General features: G+C 55.7%; 1 protein-coding gene across 1 annotated transcript in view; it reads right to left on the bottom strand.

Annotated features, from left to right (window-relative positions):
- LOC121272604 (estrogen-related receptor gamma-like) overlaps positions 1-19,356 on the bottom strand; it is a 336,701-nt gene that overhangs the window by 265,292 nt on the left and 52,053 nt on the right. The gene's annotated exons all lie outside the window — the stretch shown is intronic.

Genomic DNA, 19,356 nt, shown 5'->3' with positions numbered 1-19,356 from the left:
ATCCAAACCGACACCCAAACTCTCACCTAAACCCACACTCAAACCCTCACCCCGACCCTCACTAAAACCCTCACTCAAAGCCTCACCCTAAACCCACACCCAAACCAACACCCAAACCTCACCCCAACTCTCACGCCTACTCTCATCCAAACCATCACTCCAACCCTCACCCAAACCCTCACTCCAACCCTCACGCTGACCCTCACTCAAAACCTCACCCAAACCCTCATCCAAACCCTCACCCAAACCCTTACCCTGACCCCTCACCAAAACTCTCACTCTGACCCTCACCCAATCCCTCACCCAAACGCTCACTCAAACCCTCACCCCGACCCTCATTCAAACCTTCACCCCGACCCTCACCCAAACCCTCACTCCCACCCTCACCCAAACCCTCATCCAAACCCTCACCCAAACTCAAACCCAAACCCTCACTCAAACCCACATTCCGAACATCACCCCAACCCCTCACCCAAACCCTCACTCTAACACTCACCCAGACACTCAACAAAACACTCACTCCTAACCTCACACCAAACTCTCACTGCAACACTCACCCAGACACTCACCCAAACCCTCACTCTGACCCTCACCCTGACCCTCAATCAAACCCTCACCCAAACCCTCACCCAAACCCTCACCCTGACCCTTACTCAAATCCTCACCCAAACCCTCACTCCGACCGTTACCTCGACCCTCACCCAAACCCTCACCCAAAACCTCTCCCAAACCCTCACACCAAACCTCAACCAGACCCTCACCTTAACCCTCATCCAAACCTTCACTCAAACCATCACCCCGACCCTCACTCAAACCCTCACCCCGACACTCACCCAAACCCTCAATCCGACCCTAACCCCGACCTTCACCCAAGCCCTCACCCAAACCCCCACACAAACCCTCACCCCAAACCTAAGCCCGACTCTCATCCAAACCCTCACCCAAACCTTCACTCAAAACCTCACCCTGACCCTCACCCAAACCCTTACCCAAACCCTCACCCCAACCCTCTCTCAAACCCTCACGCCGACCCTCACTCAAACCTTCACTCCGACCCTCACCCCAACCCTCACTCAAACCCTCATTCAAATCATGCCCCGACCCTCATGCAAACCCTCACTCTGACCCGTACCCTGACCCCTCACCCAAACCGACACCCGAACTCTCACCCAAACCCTCACTCAAACTCTCACCCAAACCCTCACTCAAACCCTCACCCAAACCCTCACACCAACCCTCATCCAAACCAACACCCAAACCCTCACCCCAAACATCACCCCGACCCTCACCCAAACCCTCACCCCAAACCCACACCCAAACCAACACCCAAACCCTCACCCATACACTCACGCCGACTCTCATCCAAACCATCACTCCAACCCTCACCCAAACCCTCACTCCGACCCTCATGCCGACCCTCACTCAAAACCTCACCCAAACCCTCAACCAAATCCTCACCCAAACCCTTACCCTGACCCCTCACCCAAACTCTCACTCCGACCCTCACCCAATCCCTCACCCAAACCCTCACTCAAACCCTCACCCTGACCCTCACTCAAACCCTCACCGCTGCCTTCACACAAACCCTCACTCCGACCCTCACCCAAACTCAAACCCAAACCCTCACTCAAAGCCACATTCCGACCCTCACCCCAACCCCTCACCCAAAGCCTCACTCCAACACTCACCCAGACACTCACCAAAACACTCACTCCTACCCTTACCCCAAACTCTCACTGCAACATTCACCCAGACACTCACCCAAACCTTCACTCTGACCCTCACTCTGACCCTCACCCAAACCCTCACCCAAACTCTCACTCAAACCCTCACCCCAACCCTCACCCCAACCCCTCTCCCAAACCCTCACTCAAACCCTCACCCAAACCCTCAACGCAACCCCTCACCCAAACCCTCACTCCGACCCTCACCCAAACCCTCACCCAAACCCTCACCCAAACCTCACTCCGACCCTCACCCAAGCCCTCACCCAAACCCTCACCCAAACCTCACTCTGACCCTCACCCAAACCCTCACTCCATACCTCACCAAAACACTCACTGAAACCTCACACCAACCCTCACCCAAAACCTCACTCCGGCCCTCACCCAAACCCTCACTCTGACCCTCCCCAAAACCCTCACCCAAACCTCACACCAACTCTCACCAAAAACCTCACTCCGACCTTCACCCAAACCCTCACTCCGACCCTCAACCAAACCCTCAACCAATCCCTCACTCCGACCCTCACTCAAACCCTCACTCTGACCCTCACCCCGACCCTCACTCAAACCCTCACCCAAATCCTCACCTAAACCCTCACCCCAAACCCTCACTGCAACCCTCACCCAGACACTCACCCAAACCCTCATTCTGACCTTCACTCTGACCCTCACCCAAACCCTCACCCAAACTCACACTCAAACCCTCACCCCAACCCTTACACCAACCCCTCACCCAAACCCTCACTCAAACCCTCACCCACACCCTCAACGCGACACCTCACCCAAACCCTCACTCCAACCCTCACCCAAACCCTCACTCAAACCCTCACCCAAACCTTACTCCGACCCTCACCCAAACCCTCACTCCGAACCTCACCCAAACCTCACACCAACCCTCACCCAAAACCTCACTCCGACCCTCACCCAAACCCTCACCCAAACCCTCACTCCGACCCTCCCCGAAACCCTCACCAAAACCTTACACGGACTCTCACCAAAAACCTCACTCCGACCCTCAACCAAACCCTCAACCAAACATTCACCCCGATCCTCACCCAAACCCTCACCTCGACACTCACTCAAACCCTCACTCTGACCCTCACCCCAACCCTCACTCAAACCCTCACCCAAATCCTCACCCAAACCCTCACCCCAAACCCTCACTGCAACCCTCACGCAGACGCTCACCCAAACCCTCACTCTGACCTTCACTCTGACCTTCACCCAAACACTCACCCAACTCTCACTCAAACCCTCACCCCAACCCTCACCCCAACCCTTCACCCAAACCCTCACTCAAACCCTCACCCACACCCTCAACGCAACACCTCACCCAAACCCTCACTCCGACCCTCACCCAAACCCCAACCAAAACCTCACCCAAACCTTACTCCGACCCTCACCCAAACCCTCACCCAAACCTTACTCCGACCCTAACCCAAATCCTCACTCCGACCCTCACACAAACCCTCACTCCGACCCTCCCCGAAACTCTGACCCAAACCTCACACCAACTCTCACCAAAAAACTCACTCCGACACTTACCCAAACCCTCACTCCAACCGTCAACCAAACCCTCAACCAAACACTCACCCCGATCCTCACCCAAACCCTCACTCCAACACTCCCACAAACCCTCAGCCGATCCTCACACCAACTCTCACCAAAAACCACACTCTGACCCTCACCCAAACCCTCAGTCCACCCCTCAACCAAACACTCACCCCAATCCTCACCCAATCCCTCACTCCAACCCTCACTGAATCCCTCACCCAAACCATCATTCAAACCCATATCCCGACCCTCACCCAAAACCTCACCCAAACATTCACTCCCACTCTCACCCAAACCCTCACCTCAAACCTCACCTCGACGTTCATCCAAACCCTCACTCTGACCCACACTCAAACCCTCACACCGACCCTCACCCAAAACCTCACTCCGACCTTCAACCAAACTCTCACCCAAACCCTCACCCAAACCCTCACCCGAAACCTCACTCTAACCCTCAACCAAACCCTCATGCAAACCCTCACCAAAACCCTCACTCAAACCCTCACCCAAATCCTCACCCAAACCCTTACCCCAACCCTCAACCAAATCCTCACTCCGATCCTCACCCAAACACTCAGCCAAACCCTTTCCCCGACCCTCATTCAAAACCTCACCAAGCCCTCACACCGACGCTCACTCAAACCTGCACCCTTACCCTCACCCAAACCCTCACCCAAACCCTCACTCAAACCTTCACCAAACCCTCACTCCGACCCTCACCCAAAAACTCACCCCAACCCTCACTCAAACCCACACCCTGACCCTCACCTGAACACTCACCCTGACCCTCACTCAACCCCTCACTCAAACCCTCATCAAACCCTAACTCCGACACACACCCAAACATTCACCCAAATCCTCACTCCGAATCTCACCCAAACCCTCACCCAAACCCTCACCCTGACCCTCACTCAAACCCTCACCAAACCCTCACCCAAACCCTCCCTCTGACTCTCACCTTGACCCTCAATCAAACCTCACACAAACCCTCACCCAAACCCTCACCCTGATCCTCACTCAAACCCACACCCAGACCCTCACCCCAACCCTCACTCCAACCGTTACCCCGACCCCTCACCCAAACCCTCACCCAAACCCTCTGCCAAACCCTCACCCCAAACCTCACCCAGACCCTCACCTTAACCCTCATCCAAACCCTCACTCAAACCCTCACCCCGACCCTCACTCAAACCCTCACCCCGACCCTCACCCAAATCCGACTCTAACCCCGAACTTCACCCAAGCCCTCATCCAAACTCCCACACAAACCCTCACCCCAAACCTAACCCCGACCCTCATCCAAACCCTCAGCCAAACCCTCACTCAAAACCTCAACCCAACTCTCACCCAAACCCTCACTCCAATCCTCACCCAAACCCTTACCCAAACCCTCACCCCGACCCTCTCTCCAACCCTCACCTCGACCCTCTCTCAAACGCTCACTCTGACCCTCACCCTGACCCTCACTCAAACCCTCACACAAATCCTCACCCAAAACCTCACCCAAACCCTCATTCAAACCCTCACCCTGACCCTCATGCAAACCCTCACTCTGACCCATACCCTGACCCCTCACCCAACCAACACCCAATCCCTCACCCAAACCCTCACTCAAACCCTCACCCCGACCCTCACACAAACCCTCACCCCAAACCTAACCCCGACCCTCATCCAAACCCTCAGCCAAACCCTCACTCAAAACCTCAACCCAACTCTCACCCAAACCCTCACTCCAATCCTCACCCAAACCCTTACCCAAACCCTCACCCCGACCCTCTCCAACCCTCACCTCAACCCTCTCTCAAACGCTCACTCTGACCCTCACCCTGACCCTCACTCAAACCCTCACACAAATCCTCACCCAAAACCTCACCCAAACCCTCATTCAAACCCTCACCCTGACCCTCATGCAAACCCTCACTCTGACCCATACCCTGACCCCTCACCCAACCAACACCCAATCCCTCACCCAAACCCTCACTCAAACCCTCACCCCGACCCTCACTCAAACCCTCACCGCGACCCTCACCCAAACCCTCACCCAAACTCAAACCCAAACCCTCACTCAAACCCACATTCCAACCCTCACCCCAAACCCTCACTCAAACCCTCAATCCAACATTCACCCAGACACTCACCCAAACACTCACTCCTACCCTCACCCCAAACCCTCACTGCAACACCCTCCCAGACACTCACTCAAACCCTCACCCACACCCTCACCCAAACCCTCACCCAAACCCTCACCCAAACCTCACACCGACCCTCACCCAAAACCTCACTCCGACCCTCACACAAACCCTCACTCAAACCCTCACCCACACCTCACACCGACTCACACCAAAAACCTCACTCCAACCCTCACCCAAACCCTCACTCCGACCCTCAACCAAACCTTCAACCAAACAGTCACCCTGATCCTCACCCAAACTTTCACTCCAACCCTCACCCAAAACCTCACCCAAACATTCACTCCCACTCTCACCCAAACCCTCACCTCAAACCTCACCTCGACCTTCATCCAAACCCTCACTCTGACCCACACTCAAACCCTCACACCAACCCTCACCCAAAACCACACTCCAACCCTCAGCCAAACTCTCACCCAAACCCTCACCCAAAACCTCACTCTGACCCTCAACCAAACCCTCACCCAAACAGTCACCCCGATCCTCACCCAAACCCTCACTCCAACCCTCACCCAAAACCTCACTCCGACCGTCAACCAAAACCTCACCCAAACCCGCACACCGACCCTCACCCAAAACCTCACTCCGACCCTCACACAAACCCTCACTCCAACCCTCCCACAAACCCTCAGCCAATCCTCACACCAACTCTCACCAAAAATCTCACTCCGACCCACACCCAAACCCTCACTCCGACCCTCAACCAAACCCTCAACCAAACACTCACCCCGATCCTCACCCAAACCCTCACTCCGACCCTCACTGAATCTCTCACCCAAACGCTCATTCAAACCCGCATCCCAACCCTCACCCAAACCCTCACCCAAACATTCACTCCCACTCTCACCCAAACCCTCACCTCAAACCTCACCTCGACCTTCATCCAAACCCTCTCTCTGACCCACACTCAAACCCTCACACCAACCCTCACCCAAAACCACACTCCAACCCTCAACCAAACTCTCACCCAAACCCTCACCCAAACCCTCAACCAAAACCTCACTCTGACCCTCAACCAAACCCTCACCCAAACCCTCACTCTGACCCTCATCCAAAACCTCACTCCAACTGTCAACCAAACCCTCACCCAAACCAGCACTCAAACCCTCGCTCAAACCCTCACTCAAACCCTCACCCAAATCCTCATGCAAAACCTTACCACAACCCTCACCCAAACCCTCACTCCGACCCTCACACAAACCCTCACCCCAACCCTCACTCAAACCTTCACCCTGACCCACACCCAAACCCTCACCCAAACCCTCACTCAAACACTCACCAAACCATCACCCCGATTCTCACTCAAACCCTCACCCCGACCCTCACCCGAACCCTCACTCTTACCTTCACTCAAACACTCAGACAAACCCTCACTCAAACCCTAACTCCAAACCTCACCCAAACCCTCACCCTGACTCTCACCCAAACCGTCACCCAAACCCTCACCCGGACCCTTACTCAAACCCTTCACCAAACTCTCACCCAAACACTCATTCTGACCCTCACCCTGAACCTCAATCAAACCCTCAACAAAACCGTCACCGAAACCCTCACTCCGACCCTCACTCTAACCCTCACCCAAACCCTCACCCAAACTCTTACTCCGACCGTTACCCAGACCCCTCACCCAAACCCTCACCCCAAACCTCACCCAGACCCTCACCTTAAACTTCACCCAAACCCTCACTCAAACCCTCAACCGGACCCTCACTCAAAACCTCACCCTGACCCTCACCCAAACCCTCAATCCGACCCTCACCCCGACCTTCACCCAAACCCCCACACAAACCCTCACCCCAAACCTCACCCGGACCCTCTCTCAAACCCACACCCTAATCCTCACTCAAACCCTCACTCCGACCCTCACCATGACCCTCACTCAAACCCTCACCCAAACCCTCACCCGAACCCTCATTCAAACCCTCACCCCGACCCTCAAACAAACCCTCACTCCGACCCATACCCTGACCCCTCGCCCAAACCGACACCCAAACCCTCACACAAACCCACACCCAAACCATAGCCTGACCCCTCACCCAAACCCTCACCCAAACCCTCAACCAAACCCACACCCAAACCCTCACCCTAAACCTCACATCGACCCTCAACCAATCCCTCACCCAAAATCTCACCCCGACCCTCACACCAATTCCTCACCCAAACCCTCACTCTGACCCTCACCCAAACCCTCACCCAAACCTTCACTCAAACCCTCACCCAAATCTTCACCCAAACCCTCACTCCGACCCATACCCAAACCCTCACCCTAACCCTCACCCAAACCCTTACCTGACCCTCACCCCAACCCTCACTCAAACCCTCATCCAAATCCTAACTCAAACCCTCACCCCAACCTTCACCCAAACCCTCACTCTGACCCTCACCCCGACCCTCACTCAAACCCCCACCCAAACCCTCACCCAAACCCTCACTCAAACCCTCACCCAAACCCTCACTCTGACCCTTAGCCCGACCCCTCATCCAAACCCTCACCCAAACCCCCACCCTGACCCTCACTCAAACCCTCACACCGACCCTCACCCAAACCCTCACTCCGACCCATACCCAAACCCTCACCCTGACCCTCACCCAAACCCTCACCTGACCCTCACCCGAACCCTCACTCAAACACTCATCCAAATCCTAACTCAAACCCTCACCCCAACATTCACCCAAACCCTCACTCCAACCCTCACCCCGACCCTCACTAAAACCCTCACCCAAACACTCACCCAAACCCTCACCCAAAACCTCACTCTGACCCTCAACCAAACCCTCACCCAAACCCTCACTCCAACCCTCATCCAAAACCTCACTCCAACTGTCAACCAAACCCTCACCCAAACCAGCACTCAAACCCTCGCTCAAACCCTCACTCAAACCCTCACCCAAATCCTCACGCAAAACCTTACCACAACCCTCAGCCAAACCCTCACTCCGACCCTCACCCAAACCCTCACCCCAACCCTCACTCAAACCTTCACCCTGACCCTCATCCAAACCCTCACCCAAACCCCCACTCAAACACTCACCAAACCATCACCCCGATCCTCACTCAAACCCGCATCCCCAACCCTCACCCGAACCCTCACCCTTACCTTCACTCAAACCCTCAGTCAAACCCTCACTCAAACCCTAACTCCAAACCTCACCCATACCCTCACCCCGACTCTCACCCAAACCGTCACCCAAACCCTCACCCAAACACTCATTCTGACCCTCACCCTGAACCTCAATCAAACCCTCAACAAAACCCTCACCGAAACCCTCACTCCGACCCTCACTCTAACCCTCACCCAAACCCTCACCCAAACTCTCACCCCAAACCTCACCCAGACCCTCACCTTAACCTTCACCCAAACCCTCACTCAAACCCTCACCCTGACCCTCACTCAAACCCTCACCCTGATCCTCACCCAAACCCTCAATCCGACCCTCACCCCGACCTTCACCCAAACTCTCACCCAAACCTCACCCTGACCCTCATCCAAACATTCACCCAAATACTCACTCAAAACCTCACCCGACCCTCACCCAAACCCTCACTCTGACCCTCACCAAACCCTTACCCAAAACCTCACCCCGACCATCTCTCAAACCCACACCCCAATCCTCACTCAAACTCTCACTCCGACCCTCACCATGACCCTCACTCAAACCCTCACCCAAACCCTCACCCAAACCTTCATTCAAACCCTCACCCCGACCCTCAAACAAACCCTCACTCCGACCCATACCCTGAACCCTCGCCCAAACCGACACCCAAACCCTCAACCAAACCCACACCCAAACCCTCACCCTAAACCTCACATCGACCCTCAACCAATCCCTCACCCAAAATCTCACCCCGACCCTCACCCCAATTCCTCACCCAAACCCTCACCCAAACCCTCACCCTAAACCTCACATCGACCCTCAACCAATCCCTCACCCAAAATCTCACCCCGACCCTCACCCCAATCCCTCACCCAAACCCTCACTCCGACCCTCACCCAAACCCTCACCCAAACCCTCACCCAAACCCTCACTCAAATCCTCACCCAAATCCTCACCCAAACCCTCACTCCGACCCATACCCAAACCCTCAGCCCAACCCTCACTCAAACCCTCATCCAAATCCTAACATAAACTCTCACCCCAACCTTCACCCAAACCCTCACTCTGACCTTCACCCCGACCCTCACTCAAACCCTCACCCAAACCCTCATCCAAACCCTCACCCAAACCCCCACCCTGACCCTCACTCAAACCCTCACTCCGACCCTCACCCAAACACTCACTCCGACCCATACCCAAACCCTCACCCCGACCCTTACCCCGACCCCTAACCCAAACCCTCACACAAACCCTCATCCAAACCCTCATCCAAACCCTCACTCCAATCCTTACTCCGACCACTCATCCAAACCCTCACCCAAACCCTCATCCTGACCCTCACTCAAACCCTCACCCCGACCCTCACCCAATCCCTCACTCCGACCTTCACCCCAAATCTCACTCAAACCCTCACCCAAACCCTCACTCAAACCCTCACCCAAACCCTCACCCAAACCCTCACTCCGACCCTTAACCCGACCCCTCACCCAAACCCTAATCAAACACTCACCCCAAACCTCACCCCGACCCTCACCCAAACCCTCACCCAAACCCTCACTCAAACCCTCACCCCGACCATCACTCATACCCTCACCCCGACCCTCACCCAAACCCTCACCCAAACCCTCACTCTGACCCTCAACCAAACCCTCACCCAAACAGTCACCCCGATCCTCACCCAAACCCTCACCCAAACCCTCACTCAAACCCTCACCCCGACCATCACTCATACCCTCACCCCGACTCTCACCCAAACCCTCACCCAAAACCTCACTCTGACCCTCAACCAAACCCTCACCCAAACAGTCACCCCGATCCTCACCCAAACCCTCACTCCAACCCTCACCCAAAACCTCACTCCGACCGTCAACCAAAACCTCACCCAAACCCGCACACCGACCCTCACCCAAAACCTCACTCTGACCCTCACACAAACCCTCACTCCAACCCTCCCACAAACCCTCAGCCAATCCTCACACCAACTCTCACCAAAAATCTCACTCCGACCCACACCCAAACCCTCACTCCGACCCTCAACCAAACCCTCAACCAAACACTCACCCCGATCCTCACCCAAACCCTCACTCCGACCCTCACTGAATCTCTCACCCAAACGCTCATTCAAACCCGCATCCCAACCCTCACCCAAACCCTCACCCAAACATTCACTCCCACTCTCACCCAAACCCTCACCTCAAACCTCACCTCGACCTTCATCCAAACCCTCTCTCTGACCCACACTCAAACCCTCACACCAACCCTCACCCAAAACCACACTCCAACCCTCAACCAAACTCTCACCCAAACCCTCACCCAAACCCTCAACCAAAACCTCACTCTGACCCTCAACCAAACCCTCACCCAAACCCTCACTCCGACCCTCATCCAAAACCTCACTCCAACTGTCAACCAAACCCTCACCCAAACCAGCACTCAAACCCTCGCTCAAACCCTCACTCAAACCCTCACCCAAATCCTCACGCAAAACCTTACCACAACCCTCAGCCAAACCCTCACTCAAACCTTCACCCTGACCCTCATCCAAACCCTCACCCAAACCCCCACTCAAACACTCACCAAACCATCACCCCGATCCTCACTCAAACCCGCATCCCCAACCCTCACCCGAACCCTCACCCTTACCTTCACTCAAACCCTCAGTCAAACCCTCACTCAAACCCTAACTCCAAACCTCACCCATACCCTCACCCCGACTCTCACCCAAACCGTCACCCAAACCCTCACCCAAACACTCATTCTGACCCTCACCCTGAACCTCAATCAAACCCTCAACAAAACCCTCACCGAAACCCTCACTCCGACCCTCACTCTAACCCTCACCCAAACCCTCACCCAAACTCTCACCCCAAACCTCACCCAGACCCTCACCTTAACCTTCACCCAAACCCTCACTCAAACCCTCACCCCGACCCTCACTCAAACCCTCACCCTGATCCCCACTCAAACCCTCAATCCGACCCTCACCCCGACCTTCACCCAAACTCTCACCCAAACCCCCACACAAACCCTCACCCCAAACCTCACCCTGACCCTCATCCAAACATTCACCCAAATACTCACTCAAAACCTCACCCCGACCCTCACCCAAACCCTCACTCTGACCCTCACCCAAACCCTTACCCAAAACCTCACCCCGACCATCTCTCAAAACCACACCCCAATCCGCACTCAAACTCTCACTCCGACCCTCACCATGACCCTCACTCAAACCCTCACCCAAGCCCTCACCCAAACCCTCACCCGAACCTTCATTCAAACCCTCAACCCGACCCTCAAACAAACCCTCACTCCGACCCATACCCTGACCCCTCGCCCAAACCGACACCCAAACCCTCAACCAAACCCTCACCCAAACCCTCACCCTAAACCTCACATCGACCCTCAACCAATCCCTCACCCAAAATCTCACCCCGACCCTCACACCAATTCCTCACCCAAACCCTCACTCTGACCCTCACCCAAACCCTCACCCAAACCCTCACCCAAATCTTCACTCAAACCCTCACCCAAATCCTCACCCAAACCCTCACTCCGACCCATACCCAAACCCTCACACTAACCCTCACTCAAACCCTTACCTGACCCTCACCCCAACCCTAACTCAAACCCTCATCAAAATCCTAACTCAAACCCTCACCCCAACCTTCACCCAAACCCTCACTCTGACCCTCACACCGACCCTCACTCAAACCCTCACCCAAACCCTCACCCAAACCCTCACTCAAACCCTCGCCCAAACCCTCACCCAAACCCTCACTCTGACCTTTAGCCCGACCCCTCATCCAAACCCTCACCCAAACCCCCACCCTGACCCTCACTCAAACCCTCACCCCGACCCTCACCCAAACCCTCACTCCGACCCATACCCAAACCCTCACTCCAATCCTTACTCCGACCACTCATCCAAACCCTCACCCAAACCCTCATCCTGACCCTCACTCAAACCCTCACCCCGACCCTCACCCAATCCCTCACTCCGACCTTCACCCCAAATCTCACTCAAACCCTCACCCAAACCCTCACTCAAACCCTCACCCACACCCTCACCCAAACCCTCACTCCGACCCTTAACCCGACCCCTCACCCAAACCCTAATCAAACCCTCACTCTTTCCCTCGCCCCGACCCTCACTAAAACCCTCACCCAAACACTCATTCTGACCCTCACCCTGAACCTCAATCAAACCCTCAACAAAACCCTCACCGAAACCCTCACTCCGACCCTCACTCTAACCCTCACCCAAACCCTCACCCAAACTCTCACCCCAAACCTCACCCAGACCCTCACCTTAACCTTCATCCAAACCCTCACTCAAACCCTCACCCCGACCCTCACTCAAACCCTCACCCTGATCCCCACCCAAACCCTCAATCCGACCCTCACCCCGACCTTCACCCAAACTCTCACCCAAACCCCCACACAAACCCTCACCCCAAACCTCACCCAGACACTCATCCAAACATTCACCCAAATACTCACTCAAAACCTCACCCGACCCTCACCCAAACCCTCACTCTGACCCTCACCAAACCCTTACCCAAAACGTCACCACGACTATCTCTCAAACCCACACCCCAATCCTCACTCAAACTCTCACTCCGACCCTCACAATGACCCTCACTCAAACCCTCACCCAAACCCTCACCCGAACCTTCATTCAAACCCTCACCCCGACCCTCAAACAAACCCGCACTCCGACCCATACCCTGAACCCTCGCCCAATCCGACACCCAAACCCTCACACAAACCCACACCCAAACCATAGCCTGACCCCTCACCCAAACCCTCACCCAAACCCTCAACCAAACCCTCACCCAAACCCTCACCCTAAACCTCACATCGACCCTCAACCAATCCCTCAACCAAAATCTCACCCCGACCCTCACACCAATTCCTCACCCAAACCCTCACTCTGACCCTCACCCAAACCCTCACCCAAACCCTCACCCAAATCTTCACTCAAACCCTCACCCAAATCCTCACCCAAACCCTCACTCCGACCCATACCCAAACCCTCACCCTAACCCTCACCCAAACCCTTACCTGACCCTCACCCCAACCCTCACTCAAACCCTCAATCCGACCCTCACCCCGACCTTCACCCAAACTCTCACCCAAACCCCCACACAAACCCTCACCCCAAACCTCACCCTGACCCTCATCCAAACATTCACCCAAATACTCACTCAAAACCTCACCCGACCCTCACCCAAACCCTCACTCTGACCCTCACCAAACCCTTACCCAAAACCTCACCCCGACCATCTCTCAAACCCACACCCCAATCCTCACTCAAACTCTCACTCCGACCCTCACCATGACCCTCACTCAAACCCTCACCCAAACCCTCACCCAAACCCTCACCCGAACCTTCATTCAAACCCTCACCCCGACCCTCAAACAAACCCTCACTCCGACCCATACCCTGAACCCTCGCCCAAACCGACACCCAAACCCTCAACCAAACCCACACCCAAACCCTCACCCTAAACCTCACATCGACCCTCAACCAATCCCTCACCCAAAATCTCACCCCGACCCTCACCCCAATTCCTCACCCAAACCCTCACCCAAACCCTCACCCTAAACCTCACATCGACCCTCAACCAATCCCTCACCCAAAATCTCACCCCGACCCTCACCCCAATCCCTCACCCAAACCCTCACACCGGCCCTCACCCAAACCCTCACCCAAACCCTCACCCAAACCCTCACTCAAATCCTCACCCAAATCCTCACCCAAACCCTCACTCTGACCCATACCCAAACCCTCAGCCCAACCCTCACTCAAACCCTCATCCAAATCCTAACACAAACTCTCACCCCAACCTTCACCCAAACCCTCACTCCGACCTTCACCCCGACCCTCACTCAAACCCTCACCCAAACCCTCATCCAAACCCTCACCCAAACCCCCACCCTGACCCTCACTCAAACCCTCACTCCGACCCTCACCCAAACACTCACTCCGACCCATACCCAAACCCTCACCCCGACCCTTACCCCGACCCCTCACCCAAACCCTCACACAAACCCTCATCCAAACCCTCATCCAAACCCTCACTCCAATCCTTACTCCAACCACTCATCCAAACCCTCACCCAAACCCTCACCCTGACCCTCACTCAAACCCTCACCCCGACCCTCACCCAATCCCTCACTCCGACCTTCACCCCAAATCTCACTCAAACCCTCACCCAAACCCTCACTCAAACCCTCACTCAAACCCTCACCCCGACCCTCACTCCGACCCTTAACCCGACCCCTCACCCAAACCCTAATCAAACGCTCACCCCAAACCTCACCCCGACCCTCACCCAAACCCTCACCCAAACCCTCACTCAAACCCTCACCCCGACCATCACTCATACCCTCACCCCGACCCTCACCCAAACCCTCACCCAAACCCTCACTCTGACCCTCAACCAAACCCTCACCGAAACAGTCACCCCGATCCTCACCCAAACCCTCACCCAAACCCTCACTCAAACCCTCACCCCGACCATCACTCATACCCTCACCCCGACTCTCACCCAAACCCTCACCCAAAACCTCACTCTGACCCTCAACCAAACCCTCACCCAAACAGTCACCCCGATCCTCACCCAAACCCTCACTCCAACCCTCACCCAAAACCTCACTCCGACCGTCAACCAAAACCTCACCCAAACCCGCACACCGACCCTCACCCAAAACCTCACTCCGACCCTCACACAAACCCTCACTCCAACCCTCCCACAAACCCTCAGCCAATCCTCACACCAACTCTCACCAAAAATCTCACTCCGACCCACACCCAAACCCTCACTCCGACCCTCAACCAAACCCTCAACCAAACACTCACCCTGATCCTCACCCAAACCCTCACTCCGACCCTCACTGAATCTCTCACCCAAACGCTCATTCAAACCCGCATCCCAACCCTCACCCAAACCCTCACCCAAACATTCACTCCCACTCTCACCCAAACCCTCACCTCAAACCTCACCTCGACCTTCATCCAAACCCTCTCTCTGACCCACACTCAAACCCTCACACCAACCCTCACCCAAAACCACACTCCAACCCTCAACCAAACTCTCACCCAAACCCTCACCCAAACCCTCAACCAAAACCTCACTCTGACCCTCAACCAAACCCTCACCCAAACCCTCACTCCGACCCTCATCCAAAACCTCACTCCAACTGTCAACCAAACCCTCACCCAAACCAGCACTCAAACCCTCGCTCAAACCCTCACTCAAACCCTCACCCAAATCCTCATGCAAAACCTTACCACAACCCTCACCCAAACCCTCACTCCGACCCTCACACAAACCCTCACCCCAACCCTCACTCAAACCTTCACCCTGACCCACACCCAAACCCTCACCCAAACCCTCACTCACTCACCAAACCATCACCCCGATTCTCACTCAAACCCTCCCCCCGACCCTCACCCGAACCCTCACTCTTACCTTCACTCAAACCCTCAGACAAACCCTCACTCAAACCCTAACTCCAAACCTCACCCAAACCCTCACCCTGACTCTCACCCAAACCGTCACCCAAACCCTCACCCTGACCCTTACTCAAACCCTTCACCAAACTCTCACCCAAACACTCATTCTGACCCTCACCCTGAACCTCAATCAAACCCTCAACAAAACCCTCACCGAAACCCTCACTCCGACCCTCACTCTAACCCTCACCCAAACCCTCACCCAAACTCTTACTCCGACCGTTACCCAGACCCCTCACCCAAACCCTCACCCCAAACCTCACCCAGACCCTCACCTTAAACTTCACCCAAACCCTCACTCAAACCCTCACCCCGACCCTCACTCAAACCCTCACCCTGACCCTCACCCAAACCCTCAATCCGACCCTCACCCCGACCTTCACCCAAACCCTCACCCAAACCCCCACACAAACCCTCACCCCAAACCTCACCCGGACCCTCTCTCAAACCCACACCCTAATCCTCACTCAAACCCTCACTCCGACCCTCACCACGACCCTCACTCAAACCCTCACCCAAACCCTCACCCGAACCCTCATTCAAACCCTCACCCCGACCCTCAAACAAACCCTCACTCCGACCCATACCCTGACCCCTCGCCCAAACCGACTCCCAAACCCTCACACAAACCCACACCCAAACCATAGCCTGATCCCTCACCCAAACCCTCACCCAAACCCTCAACCAAACCCTCACCCAAACCCTCACCCTAAACCTCACATCGACCCTCAACCAATCCCTCACCAAAAATCTCACCCCGACCCTCACACCAATTCCTCACCCAAACCCTCACTCTGACCCTCACCCAAACCCTCACCCAAACCCTCACCCAAACCTTCACTCAAACCCTCACCCAAATCCACACCCAAACCCTCACTCCGACCCATACCCAAACCCTTACCCTAACCCTCACCCAAACCCTTACCTGACCATCACCCCAACCCTCACTCAAACCCTCATCCAAATCCTAACTCAAACCCTCACCCCAACCTTCACCCAAACCCTCACTCTGACCCTCACCCCGACCCTCACTCAAACCCTCACCCAAACCCTCACCCAAACCCTCACTCAAACCCTCACCCAAACCCTCACTCTGACCCTTAGCCCGACCCCTCATCCAAACCCTCACCCAAACCCCCACCCTGACGCTCACTCAAACCCTCACCCCTACCCTCACCCAAACCCTCACTCTGACCCATACCCAAACCCTCACCCTGACCCTCACCCAAACCCTCACCTGACCCTCACCCCAACCCTCACTCAAACACTCATCCAAATCCTAACTCAAACCCTCACCCCAACATTCACCCAAACCCTCACTCCAACCCTCACCCCGACCCTCACTAAAACCCTCACCCAAACCCTCACCCAAACCCTCACAAACCTCACTCCGACCCTCAACCAAACCCTCACCCAAACCCTCACCCGACCCTCATCCAAACCCTCACTCCAACTGTCAACCAAACCCTCACCAAACCATCCCACTCAAACCCTCGCTCAAACCCTCACTCAAACCCTCACCAAACCTCACTCAAACCTCACCAAACCCTCACCCAAACCCTCACTCCGACCCTCACCCAAACCCTCACACCAACCCTCACTCAAACCCACCGACCCTCATCCAACCTCACCCAAACCCTCACCCAAACCCTCACCCAAACCTCACTCGACCCTCAACCAAACCCTCACCCAAAATATCACCCCGACCCTCACCCCAATCCCTCACCCAAACCCTCACTCCGACCCTCACCCAAACCCTCACCCAAACCCTCACCCAAACCCTCACTCAAATCCTCACCCAAATCCTCACCCAAACCCTCACTCCGACCCATACCCAAACCCTCAGCCCAACCCTCACTCAAACCCTCATCCAAATCCTAACTCAAACTCTCACCCCAACCTTCACCCAAACCCTCACTCCGACCTTCACCCTCACCCTCACTCAAACCCTCACCCAAACCCTCATCCAAACCCTCACCCAAACCACCACCCTGACCCTCACTCAAACCCTCACTCCGACCCTCACCCAAACACTCACTCCGACCCATACCCAAACCCTCACCCTGACCCTCACCCCAAACCTCACTCAAACCCTCATCCATATCCTAACTCAAACCCTCACCCCAACCTTCACCCAAACCCTCACTCCGACCCTCACTCAAACCCTCACCCTGACCCTCACCCAAACCCTCAATCCGACCCTCACCCCGACCTTCACCCAAACCCTCACCCAAACCCCCACACAAACCTTCACCCCAAACCTCACCCTGACCCTCATTCAAACCGTCACCCAAATACTCACTCAAAACCTCACCCCGACCCTCACCCAAACCCTCACTCCGACCCTCACCCAATCCCTTACCCAAAACCTCACCCGGACCCTGTCTCAAACCCACACCCTAATCCTCACTCAAACCCTCACTCCGACCCTCACCACGACCCTCACTCAAACCCTCACCCAAACCCTCACGCGAACCCTCATTCAAACCCTCACCCCGACCCTCAAACAAACCCTCACTCTGACCCATACCCTGACCCCTCGCCCAAACCGACACCCAAACCCTCACACAAACCCACACCCAAACCATAGCCTGACCCCGCACCCAAACCCTCACCCAAACCCTCAACCAAACCCTCACCCAAACCCTCACCCTAAACCTCACATCGACCCTCAACCAATCCCTCACCCAAAATCTCACCCCAACCCTCACAGCAATTCCTCACCCAAACCCTCACTCTGACCCTCACCCAAACCCTCACCCAAACCCTCACCCAAACATTCACTCAAATCCTCACCCAAATCCTCACCCAAACCCTCACTCCGACCCATACCCAAACCCTCACCCTAACCCTCACCCAAACCCTTACCTGACCCTCACCCCAACCCTCACTCAAACCCTCATCCAAATCCTAACTCAAACCCTCACCCCAACCTTCACCCAAACCCTCACTCTGACCCTCACCCCGACCCTCACTCAAACCCTCACCCAAACCCTCACCCAAACCCTCACTCAAACCCTCACCCAAACCCTCACTCTGACCCTTAGCCCGACCCCTCATCCAAACCCTCACCCAAACCCCCACCCTGACCCTCACTCAAACCCTCACCCCGACCCTCACCCAAACCCTCACTCCGACCCATACCCAAACCCTCACCCTGACCCTCACCCAAACCCTCACCTGACCCTCACCCCAACCCTCACTCAAACACTCATCGGAATCCTAACTCAAACCCTCACCCCAACATTCACCCAAACCCTCATTCCAACCC

This window comes from Carcharodon carcharias, chromosome 34, assembly GCF_017639515.1.
Source record: "Carcharodon carcharias isolate sCarCar2 chromosome 34, sCarCar2.pri, whole genome shotgun sequence".
NCBI lineage: Eukaryota > Metazoa > Chordata > Chondrichthyes > Lamniformes > Lamnidae > Carcharodon > Carcharodon carcharias.
The sequence above is the reverse complement of the archived record's forward strand: the minus strand, read 5'-3'. Positions and strand labels throughout refer to the sequence as shown.